Source organism: Hemitrygon akajei, unplaced genomic scaffold, assembly GCF_048418815.1.
Source record: "Hemitrygon akajei unplaced genomic scaffold, sHemAka1.3 Scf000039, whole genome shotgun sequence".
Lineage (NCBI taxonomy): Eukaryota > Metazoa > Chordata > Chondrichthyes > Myliobatiformes > Dasyatidae > Hemitrygon > Hemitrygon akajei.
Genome location: NW_027331925.1, coordinates 3166470 through 3179421, shown reverse-complemented (window position 1 = coordinate 3179421; position 12952 = coordinate 3166470).

The following is a 12952-nucleotide window of genomic DNA, read 5'->3' as shown; positions in this document are numbered from 1 at the left end:
TTCAGGGCATATTTATGTGGAGTTCCGCAGTGGAACATTCCAGTGAGACACGGAGGATATTGAGGGGTACAGTTTCAGGGCATATTTGTGTGGAGTTCTGCATTGGTACGTTCCAGTGAGACAGGGTGGTTATGGAGGCGTACAGGTTCAGGGCATATTTGTGTGGAGTTCTGCGTTGGTACATTCCAGTGAGACACCGAAGATATGGAGGGATACAGGTTCATGGCATATTTTTGCGGAGTTCTACATTGGTACGTTCTAGTGTGACAGGTATGTTTTGGAGCGTACAGGTTCAGGGCATATTTGTATGGAGTTCTGAATTGGTACATTCTACTGAGACAGGGAGGTTATGGAGTGTACATATTCAGGGCATATTTTTGTGGAGTTCTTCATTGGTACGTTCCAGTGTGACAGGTAGGTTTTGGAGCGTACAGGTTCAGGGCATATTTGTATGGAGTTATGCATTGGTACATTCTACTGAGACAGGGAGGTTATGGAGGGTACATATTCAGGGCATATTTTTGTGGAGTTCTGTATTGGTACGTTCCAGTGAGACAGGGAGGTTATGGAGGGGTACAGTTTCAGGGCATATTTGTGTGGAGTTCTGCATTGGTACGTTCCAGTGAGACAGGGAGGTTATGGAGGGGTACAGGTTCAGGGCATATTTCTGTGGAGTTCCGCAGTGGAACATTCCAGTGAGACACGGAGGATATTGAGGGGTACAGTTTCAGGGCATATTTGTGTGGAGTTCTGCATTGGTACGTTCCAGTGAGACAGGGTGGTTATGGAGGCGTACAGGTTCAGGGCATATTTGTGTGGAGTTCTGCATTGGTACATTCCAGTGAGACACGGAAGATATGGAGGGATACAGGTTCATGGCATATTTTTGCGGAGTTCTTCATTGGTACGTTCTAGTGTGACAGGTAGGTTTTGGAGCGTACAGGTTCAGGGCATATTTGTATGGAGTTCTGCATTGGTACATTCTACTGAGACAGGGAGGTTATGGTGTGTACATATTCAGGGCATATTTTTGTGGAGTTCTGCATTGGTACGTTCCAGTGAGACAGGGTGGTTATGGAGGGATACAGGTTCATGGCATATTTGTGCGGAGTTCTGCATTGGTACGTTCCAGTGAGACAGGGAGGTTATGTAGGTGTACATGTTCCGTGCATATTTGTGTGTTTTTCTGCATTGGTACGTTCCAGTGAGAAAGGGAGGCTATGGAGGGGTACAGTTTCAGGGCATATTTATGTGGATTTCTGCATTGGTACGTTCCCGTGAGACAGGGTGGTTATGGAGGGGTACAGGTTCAGGGCATATTTCTGTGGAGTTCTGCATTGGAACATTCCAGTGAGACACGGAGGATATGGAGGGGTGTAGGTTCAGGGCATATTTGTGTGGAGTTCTGCATTGGTACATTCCAGTGAGACACGGAGGATATGGAGGGATACAGGTTCATGGCATATTTGTGTGTAGTACTTCATTGATACGTTACAGTGAGACAGGTAGGTTTTGGAGCGTACATGTTCAGGGCATATTTTTGTGGAGTTCTGCATTGGTACGTTCCAGTGAGACAGGGAGGTTATGGAGGGGTACAGGTTCACGGCATATTTGTGTGGAGTTCTGCATTGGTACGTTCCAGTGAGACAGGGAGGTTATGTAGGTGTACATGTTCCGTGCATATTTGTGTGTTTTTCTGCATTGGTACGTTCCAGTGAGAAAGGGAGGTTATGGAGGGGTACAGTTTCAGGGCATATTTATGTGGATTTCTGCATTGGTACGTTCCCGTGAGACAGGGTGGTTTTGGAGGGGTACAGGTTCAGGGCATATTTCTGTGGAGTTCTGCATTGGAACATTCCAGTGAGACACGGAGGATATGGAGGGGTTCAGGTTCAGGGCATATTTGTGTGGAGTTCTGCATTGGTACGTTCCTGTGAGACAGGGATGTTATGGAGGGGTACAGTTTCAGGGCATATTTGTGTGGAGTTCTGCATTGGTACATTCCAGTGAGACACGGAGGATATGTAGGGATACAGGTTCATGGCATATTTGTGTGTAGTACTTCATTGATACGTTACAGTGAGACAGGTAGGTTTTGGAGCGTACATGTTCAGGGCATATTTTTGTGGAGTTCTGCATTGGTACGTTCCAGTGAGACAGGGAGGTTATGTAGGTGTACATGTTCCGTGCATATTTGTGTGTTTTTCTGCATTGGTACGTTCCAGTGAGAAAGGGAGGTTATGGAGGGGTACAGTTTCAGGGCATATTTATGTGGATTTCTGCATTGGTACGTTACAGTGAGACAGGTAGGTTATGTAGGTGTACAAGTTCCGTGCATATTTGTGTGTTTTTCTGCATTGGTACGTTCCAGTGAGAAAGGGAGGTTATGGAGGGGTACAGTTTCAGGGCATATTTATGTGGATTTCTGCATTGGTACGTTCCCGTGAGACAGGGTGGTTATGGAGGGGTACAGGTTCAGGGCATCTTTCTGTGGAGTTCTGCATTGGAACATTCCAGTGAGACACATAGGATATGGAGGGGTGCAGGTTCAGGGCATATTTGTGTGGAGTTCTGCATTGGTACGTTCCAGTGAGACAGGTAGGTTTTGGAGCGTACAGGTTCAGGGCATATTTTTGTGGAGTTCTGCATTGGTACGTTTCAGTGAGACAGGGAGTTTATGGAGGGGTACAGTTTCAGGGCATATTTGTGTGGAGTTCTGCATTGGTACGTTCCAGTGAGACAGGGAGGTTATGGAGGGGTACAAGTTAAGGGCATATTTATGTGGATTTCTGCATTGGTACGTTCCCGTGAGACAGGGTGGTTATGGAGGGGTACAGGTTCAGGGCATATTTTTGTGGAGTTCTGCAATGGTACGTTCCAGTGAGACAGGGAGTTTATGGAGGGGTACAGTTTCAGGGCATTTTTGTGTGGAGTTCTGCATTGGTACATTCTATTTAGACAGGGAGGTTATGGAGGGGTACAGGTTCAGGGCATATTTCTGTGGAGTTCTGCATTGGAACATTCCAGTGAGACACGGAGGATATGGAGGGGTGCAGGTTCAGGGCATATTTGTGTGGAGTTCTGCATTGGTACGTTCCAGTGAGACAGGTAGGTTTTGGAGCGTACAGGTTCAGGGCATATTTTTGTGGAGTTCTGCATTGGTACGTTCCCGTGAGACAGGGAGGTTATGGAGGGGTACAGGTTCAGGGCATATTTTTGTGGAGTTCTGCATTGGTACGTTCCCGTGAGACAGGGAGTTTATGGAGGGGTACAGGTTCAGGGCATATTTTGTGGAGTTTTGCAATGGTACGTTCCAGTGAGACAGGGAGTTTATGGAGGGGTACAGTTTCAGGGCATATTTATGTGGAGTTCCGCAGTGGAACATTCCAGTGAGACACGGAGGATATTGAGGGATACAATTTCAGGGCATATTTGTGTGGAGTTCTGCATTGGTACGTTCCAGTGAGACAGGTAGGTTTTGGAGCGTACAGGTTCAGGGCATATTTTTGTGGAGTTCTGCATTGGTACGTTCCAGTGAGACAGGGAGGTTATGGAGGGGTACAGGTTCAGGGCATATTTGTGTGTAGTTCTGCATTGGTACGTTCCAGTGAGACAGGGAGGTTATGTAGGTGTACATGTTCCGTGCATATTTGTGTGTTTTTCTGCATTGGTACGTTCCAGTGAGAAAGGGAGGTTATGGAGGGGTACAGTTTCAGGGCATTTTTGTGTGGAGTTCTGCATTGGTACATTCCAGTGAGACACGGAGGTTATGGAGGTGTGCAGGTTCAGGGCATATTTGTGTGGAGTTCTGCATTGGTACGTTCCAGTGAGACACTGAGGTTATGGAGGGGTACAGGTTCAGGGCATATTTATGTGGAGTTCCGCAGTGGAACATTCCAGTGAGACACGGAGAATATTGAGGGGTACAGTTTCAGGGCATATTTGTGTGGAGTTCTGCATTGGTAAGTTCCAGTGAGACAGGGTGGTTATGGAGGCGTACAGGTTCAGGGCATATTTGTGTGGAGTTCTGCATTGGTACATTCCAGTGAGACACGGAGGATATGGAGGGATACAGGTTCATGACATATTTGTGCGGAATTCTTCATTGGTACATTCCAGTGTGACAGGAAGATTTTGGAGCGTACAGGTTCAGAGCATATTTGTATGGAGTTCTGCATTGGTACATTCTACAGAAACAGGGAGGTTATGGAGGGTACATATTCAGGGCATATTTTTGTGGAGTTCTGCATTGGAACGTTCCAGTGAGACAGGGAGGTTATGGAGGGGTACAGGTTCAGGGAATATTTCTGTGGAGTTCTGCATTGGTACGTTGCAGTGAGACAGGGAGGTTATGGAGGGGTACAGTTTCAGGGCATATTTATGTGGATTTCTGCATTGGTACGTTCCCGTGAGACAGGGAGTTTATGGAGGGGTACAGTTTCAGGGCATTTTTGTGTGGAGTTCTGCATTGGTACATTCCAGTGAGACAGGGAGGTTATGGAGGTGTACAGGTTCAGGGCATATTTATGTGGAGTTCTGCATTGGAACATTCCAGTGAGACACGGAGGATATGGAGGTGTGCAGGTTCAGGGCATATTTGTGTGGAGTTCTGCATTGGTACGTTCCAGTGAGACACTGAGGTTATGGAGGGGTACAGGTTCAGGGCATATTTATGTGGAGTTCCGCAGTGGAACATTCCAGTGAGACACGGAGAATATTGAGGGGTACAGTTTCAGGGCATATTTGTGTGGAGTTCTGCATTGGTACGTTCCAGTGAGACAGGGTGGTTATGGAGGCGTACAGGTTCAGGGCATATTTGTGTGGAGTTCTGCATTGGTACATTCCAGTGAGACACGGAGGATATGGAGGGATACAGGTTCATGACATATTTGTGCGGAATTCTTCATTGGTACATTCCAGTGTGACAGGAAGATTTTGGAGCGTACAGGTTCAGAGCATATTTGTATGGAGTTCTGCATTGGTACATTCTACTGAGACAGGGAGGTTATGGAGGGTACATATTCAGGGCATATTTTTGTGGAGTTCTGTATTGGTACGTTCCAGTGATACAGGGAGGTAATGAAGGGGTACAGTTTCAGGGCATATTTGTGTGGATTTCTGCATTGGTAAGTTCCAGTGAGACAGGGAGGTTATGGAGAGGTACAGATTCAGGGCATATTTGTGTGGAGTTCTGCATTGGTACATTCCAGTGAAACACGGAGGATATGGAGGGATACAGGTTCATGGCATATTTGTGTGTAGTACTTCATTGGTACGTTCCAGTGAGACAGGTCGGTTTTGGAGCGTACAGTTTCAGGGCATATTTTTGTGGAGTTCTGCATTGGAACGTTCCAGTGAGACAGGGAGGTTATGGAGGGGTACAGGTTCAGGGAATATTTCTGTGGAGTTCTGCATTGGTACGTTGCAGTGAGACAGGGAGGTTATGTAGGTGTACATGTCCGGTGCATATTTGTGTGTTTTTCTGCATTGGTACGTTCCAGTGAGAAAGGGAGGTTATGGAGGGGTACAGTTTCAGGGCATATTTATGTGGATTTCTGCATTGGTACGTTCCCGTGAGACAGGGAGGTTATGGAGGGGTACAGGTTCAGGGGATATTTGTGTGGAGTTCTGTATTGGTACGTTCCAGTGAGACACTGAGGTTATGGAGGTGTACAGGTTCAGGGCATATTTATGTGGAGTTCCGCAGTGGAACATTCCAGTGAGACACGGAGGATATTGAGGGGTACAGTTTCCGGGCATATTTGTGTGGAGTTCTGCATTGGTACGTTCCAGTGAGACAGGGTGGTTATGGAGGCGTACAGGTTCAGGGCATATTTGTGTGGAGTTCTGCATTGGTACATTCCAGTGAGACACGGAAGATATGGAGGGATACAGGTTCATGGCATATTTTTGCGGAGTTCTTCATTGGTACGTTCTAGTGTGACAGGTAGGTTTTGGAGCGTACAGGTTCAGAGCATATTTGTATGGAGTTCTGCATTGGTACATTCTACTGAGACAGGGAGGTTATGGAGGGTACATATTCAGGGCATATTTTTGTGGAGTTCTGTATTGGTACGTTCCAGTGAGACAGAGAGGTAATGAACGGGTACAGTTTCAGGGCATATTTGTGTGGAGTTCTGCATTGGTAAGTTCCAGTGAGACAGGGAGGTTATGGAGAGGTACAGATTCAGGGCATCTTTGTGTGGAGTTCTGCATTGGTACATTCCAGTGAAACACGGAGGATATGGAGGTATACAGGTTCATGGCATATTTGTGTGTAGTACTTCATTGGTTCGTTCCAGTGAGACAGGTCGGTTTTGGAGCGTACAGGTTCAGGGCATATTTTTGTGGAGTTCTGCATTGGTACGTTCCAGTGAGACAGGGAGGTTATGGAGGGGTACAGGTTCAGGGAATATTTCTGTGGAGTTCTGCATTGGTACGTTGCAGTGAGACAGGGAGGTTATGTAGGTGTACATGTTCCGTGCATATTTGTGTGTTTTTCTGCATTGGTAGGTTCCAGTGAGAAAGGGAGGTTATGGAGGGGAACAGTTTCAGGGCATATTTATGTGGATTTCTGCATTGGTACGTTCCCGTGAGACAGGGAGGTTATGGAGGGGTACAGGTTCAGGGGATATTTGTGTGGAGTTCTGTATTGGTACGTTCCAGTGAGACACTGAGGTTATGGAGGTGTACAGGTTCAGGGCATATTTATGTGGAGTTCCGCAGTGGAACATTCCAGTGAGACACGGAGGATATTGAGGGGTACAGTTTCAGGGCATATTTGTGTGGAGTTCTGCATTGGTACGTTCCAGTGAGACAGGGTGGTTATGGAGGCGTACAGGTTCAGGGCATATTTGTGTGGAGTTCTGCATTGGTACATTCCAGTGAGACACCGAAGATATGGAGGGATACAGGTTCATGGCATATTTTTGCGGAGTTCTACATTGGTACGTTCTAGTGTGACAGGTAGGTTTTGGAGCGTACAGGTTCAGGGCATATTTGTATGGAGTTATGCATTGGTACATTCTACTGAGACAGGGAGGTTATGGAGGGTACATATTCGGGGCATATTTTTGTGGAGTTCTGTATTGGTACGTTCCAGTGAGACAGGGAGGTTATGGAGGGGTACAGTTTCAGGGCATATTTGTGTGGAGTTCTGCATTGGTACGTTCCAGTGAGACAGGGAGGTTATGGAGGGTTTACAGGTTCAGGGCATATTTGTGTGGAGTTCTGCATTGGTACATTCCAGTGAGACACGGAGGATATGGAGGGATACAGTTTCAGGGCATATTTTTGTGGAGTTCTGCATTGGTACGTTCCAGTGAGACAGGGAGGTTATGTAGGTGTACATGTTCCGTGCATATTTGTGTGGAGTTCTGCATTGGTACATTCCAGTGAGACATGGAGGTTATGCAGGGGTACAGGTTTAGGGCATATTTGTGCGGAGTTCTTCATTGGTACATTCCAGTGTGACAGGGTGGTTATGGAGGCGTACAGGTTCAGGGCATATTTGTGTGGAGTTCTGCATTGGTACATTCCAGTGAGACACGGAGGATATGGAGGGATACAGGTTCATGGCATATTTGTGCGGAGTTCTTCATTGGTACGTTCCAGTGTGACAGGTAGGTTTTGGAGCGTACAGGTTCAGGGCATATTTGTATGGAGTTATGCATTGGTACATTCTACTGAGACAGGGAGGTTATGGAGAGGTACAGATTCAGGGCATATTTGTGTGGAGTTCTGCATTGGTACATTCCAGTGAAACACGGAGGATATGGAGGGATACAGGTTCATGGCATATTTGTGTGTAGTACTTCATTGGTACGTTCCAGTGAGACAGGTCGGTTTTGGAGCGTACAGTTTCAGGGCATATTTTTGTGGAGTTCTGCATTGGAACGTTCCAGTGAGACAGGGAGGTTATGGAGGGGTACAGGTTCAGGGAATATTTCTGTGGAGTTCTGCATTGGTACGTTGCAGTGAGACAGGGAGGTTATGTAGGTGTACATGTCCGGTGCATATTTGTGTGTTTTTCTGCATTGGTACGTTCCAGTGAGAAAGGGAGGTTATGGAGGGGTACAGTTTCAGGGCATATTTATGTGGATTTCTGCATTGGTACGTTCCCGTGAGACAGGGAGGTTATGGAGGGGTACAGGTTCAGGGGATATTTGTGTGGAGTTCTGTATTGGTACGTTCCAGTGAGACACTGAGGTTATGGAGGTGTACAGGTTCAGGGCATATTTATGTGGAGTTCCGCAGTGGAACATTCCAGTGAGACACGGAGGATATTGAGGGGTACAGTTTCAGGGCATATTTGTGTGGTGTTCTGCATTGGTACGTTCCAGTGAGACAGGGTGGTTATGGAGGCGTACAGGTTCAGGGCATATTTGTGTGGAGTTCTGCATTGGTACATTCCAGTGAGACACGGAAGATATGGAGGGATACAGGTTCATGGCATATTTTTGCGGAGTTCTTCATTGGTACGTTCTAGTGTGACAGGTAGGTTTTGGAGCGTACAGGTTCAGAGCATATTTGTATGGAGTTCTGCATTGGTACATTCTACTGAGACAGGGAGGTTATGGAGGGTACATATTCAGGGCATATTTTTGTGGAGTTCTGTATTGGTACGTTCCAGTGAGACAGGGAGGTAATGAACGGGTACAGTTTCAGGGCATATTTGTGTGGAGTTCTGCATTGGTAAGTTCCAGTGAGACAGGGTGGTTATGGAGAGGTACAGATTCAGGGCATCTTTGTGTGGAGTTCTGCATTGGTACATTCCAGTGAAACACGGAGGATATGGAGGGATACAGGTTCATGGCATATTTGTGTGTAGTACTTCATTGGTACGTTCCAGTGAGACAGGTCGGTTTTGGAGCGTACAGGTTCAGGGCATATTTTTGTGGAGTTCTGCATTGGTACGTTCCAGTGAGACAGGGAGGTTATGGAGGGGTACAGGTTCAGGGAATATTTCTGTGGAGTTCTGCATTGGTACGTTGCAGTGAGACAGGGAGGTTATGTAGGTGTACATGTTCCGTGCATATTTGTGTGTTTTTCTGCATTGGTAGGTTCCAGTGAGAAAGGGAGGTTATGGAGGGGTACAGTTTCAGGGCATATTTATGTGGATTTCTGCATTGGTACGTTCCCGTGAGACAGGGAGGTTATGGAGGGGTACAGGTTCAGGGGATATTTGTGTGGAGTTCTGTATTGGTACGTTCCAGTGAGACACTGAGGTTATGGAGGTGTACAGGTTCAGGGCATATTTATGTGGAGTTCCGCAGTGGAACATTCCAGTGAGACACGGAGGATATTGAGGGGTACAGTTTCAGGGCATATTTGTGTGGAGTTCTGCATTGGTACGTTCCAGTGAGACAGGGTGGTTATGGAGGCGTACAGGTTCAGGGCATATTTGTGTGGAGTTCTGCATTGGTACATTCCAGTGAGACACCTAAGATATGGAGGGATACAGGTTCATGGCATATTTTTGCGGAGTTCTTCATTGGTACGTTCTAGTGTGACAGGTATGTTTTGGAGCGTACAGGTTCAGGGCATATTTGTATGGAGTTCTGAATTGGTACATTCTACTGAGACAGGGAGGTTATGGAGTGTACATATTCAGGGCATATTTTTGTGGAGTTCTGCATTGGTACGTTCCAGTGAGACAGGGTGGTTATGGAGGCGTACAGGTTCAGGGCATATTTGTGTGGAGTTCTGCATTGGTACATTCCAGTGAGACACGGAGGATATGGAGGGATACAGGTTCATGGCATATTTGTGCGGAGTTCTTCATTGGTACGTTCCAGTGTGACAGGTAGGTTTTGGAGCGTACAGGTTCAGGGCATATTTGTATGGAGTTATGCATTGGTACATTCTACTGAGACAGGGAGGTTATGGAGGGTACATATTCAGGGCATATTTTTGTGGAGTTCTGTATTGGTACGTTCCAGTGAGACAGGGAGGTTATGGAGGGGTACAGTTTCAGGTCATATTTGTGTGGAGTTCTGCATTGGTACGTTCCAGTGAGACAGGGAGGTTATGGAGGGTTTACAGGTTCAGGGCATATTTGTGTGGAGTTCTGCATTGGTACATTCCAGTGAGACACGGAGGATATGGAGGGATACAGGTTCAGGGCATATTTTTGTGGAGTTCTGCATTGGTACGTTCCAGTGAGACAGGGAGGTTATGTAGGTGTACATGTTCCGTGCATATTTGTGTGGAGTTCTGCATTGGTACATTCCAGTGAGACATGGAGGTTATGCAGGGGTACAGGTTTAGGGCATATTTGTGCGGAGTTCTTCATTGGTACGTTCCAGTGTGACAGGGTGGTTATGGAGGCGTACAGGTTCAGGGCATATTTGTGTGGATTTCTGCATTGGTACATTCCAGTGAGACACGGAGGATATGGAGGGATACAGGTTCATGGCATATTTGTGCGGAGTTCTGCATTGGTACATTCCAGTGAGACATGGAGGTTATGCAGGGGTACAGGTTTAGGGCATATTTGTGGGGAGTTCTGTATTGGTACGTTCCAGTGAGACACGGAAGATATGGAGGGATACAGGTTCATGGCATATTTTTGCGGAGTTCTTCTTTGGTACGTTCTAGTGTGACAGGTAGGTTTTGGAGCGTACAGGTTCAGAGCATATTTGTATGGAGTTCTGCATTGGTACATTCTACTGAGACAGGGAGGTTATGGAGGGTACATATTCAGGGCATATTTTTGTGGATTTCTGTATTGGTACGTTCCAGTGAGACAGGGAGGTAATGAAGGGGTACAGTTTCAGGGCATATTTGTGTGGAGTTCTGCATTGGTAAGTTCCAGTGAGACAGGGAGGCTATGGAGAGGTACAGATTCAGGGCATATTTGTGTGGAGTTCTGCATTGGTACATTCCAGTGAAACACGGAGGATATGGAGGGATACAGGTTCATGGCATATTTGTGTGTAGTACTTCATTGGTACGTTCCAGTGAGACAGGTCGGTTTTGGAGCGTACAGGTTCAGGGCATATTTTTGTGGAGTTCTGCATTGGTACGTTCCAGTGAGACAGGGAGGTTATGGAGGGGTACAGGTTCAGGGAATATTTCTGTGGAGTTCTGCATTGGTACGTTGCAGTGAGACAGGGAGGTTATGTAGGTGTACATGTTCCGTGCATATTTGTGTGTTTTTCTGCATTGGTAGGTTCCAGTGAGAAAGGGAGGTTATGGAGGGGTACAGTTTCAGGGCATATTTATGTGGATTTCTGCATTGGTACGTTCCCGTGAGACAGGGAGGTTATGGAGGGGTACAGGTACAGGGGATATTTGTGTGGAGTTCTGTATTGGTACGTTCCAGTGAGACACTGAGGTTATGGAGGTGTACAGGTCCAGGGCATATTTATGTGGAGTTCCGCAGTGGAACATTCCAGTGAGACACGGAGGATATTGAGGGGTACAGTTTCAGGGCATATTTGTGTGGAGTTATGCATTGGTACGTTCCAGTGAGACAGGGTGGTTATGGAGGCGTACAGGTTCAGGGCATATTTGTGTGGAGTTCTGCATTGGTACATTCCAGTGAGACACGGAGGATATGGAGGGATACAGGTTCATGGCATATTTGTGCGGAGTTCTTCATTGGTACGTTCCAGTGTGACAGGTAGGTTTTGGAGCGTACAGGTTCAGGGCATATTTGTATGGAGTTATGCATTGGTACATTCTACTGAGACAGGGAGGTTATGGAGTGTACATATTCAGGGCATATTTTTGTGGAGTTCTGCATTGGTACGTTCCAGTGAGACAGGGTGGTTATGGAGGCGTACAGGTTCAGGGCATATTTGTGTGGAGTTCTGCATAGGTCCATTCCAGTGAGACACGGAGGATATGGAGGGATACAGGTTCATGGCATATTTGTGCGGAGTTCTTCATTGGTACGTTCCAGTGTGACAGGTAGGTTTTGGAGCGTACAGGTTCAGGGCATATTTGTATGGAGTTATGCATTGGTACATTCTACTGAGACAGGGAGGTTATGGAGGGTACATATTCAGGGCATATTTTTGTGGAGTTCTGTATTGGTACGTTCCAGTGAGACAGGGAGGTTATGGAGGGGTACAGTTTCAGGGCATATTTGTGTGGAGTTCTGCATTGGTACGTTCCAGTGAGACAGGGAGGTTATGGAGGGTTTACAGGTTCAGGGCATATTTGTGTGGAGTTCTGCATTGATACATTCCAGTGAGACACGGAGGATATGGAGGGATACAGGTTCAGGGCATATTTTTGTGGAGTTCTGCATTGGTACGTTCCAGTGAGACAGGGAGGTTATGTAGGTGTACATGTTCCGTGCATATTTGTGTGGAGTTCTGCATTGGTACATTCCAGTGAGACATGGAGGTTATGCAGGGGTACAGGTTTAGGGCATATTTGTGCGGAGTTCTTCATTGGTACGTTCCAGTGTGACAGGGTGGTTATGGAGGCGTACAGGTTCAGGGCATATTTGTGTGGAGTTCTGCATTGGTACATTCCAGTGAGACACGGAGGATATGGAGGGATACAGGTTCATGGCATATTTGTGCGGAGTTCTTCATTGGTACGTTCCAGTGTGACAGGTAGGTTTTGGAGCGTACAGGTTCAGGGCATATTTGTATGGAGTTATGCATTGGTACATTCTACTGAGACAGGGAGGTTATGGAGGGTACATATTCAGGGCATATTTTTGTGGAGTTCTGTATTGGTACGTTCCAGTGAGACAGGGAGGTTATGGAGGGGTACAGTTTCAGGGCATATTTGTGTGGAGTTCTGCATTGGTACGTTCCAGTGAGACAGGGAGGTTATGGAGGGTTTACAGGTTCAGGGCATATTTGTGTGGAGTTCTGCATTGCTACATTCCAGTGAGACACGGAGGATATGGAGGGATACAGGTTCATGGCATATTTGTGCGGAGTTCTTCATTGGTACGTTCCAGTGTGACAGGTAGGTTTTGGAGCGT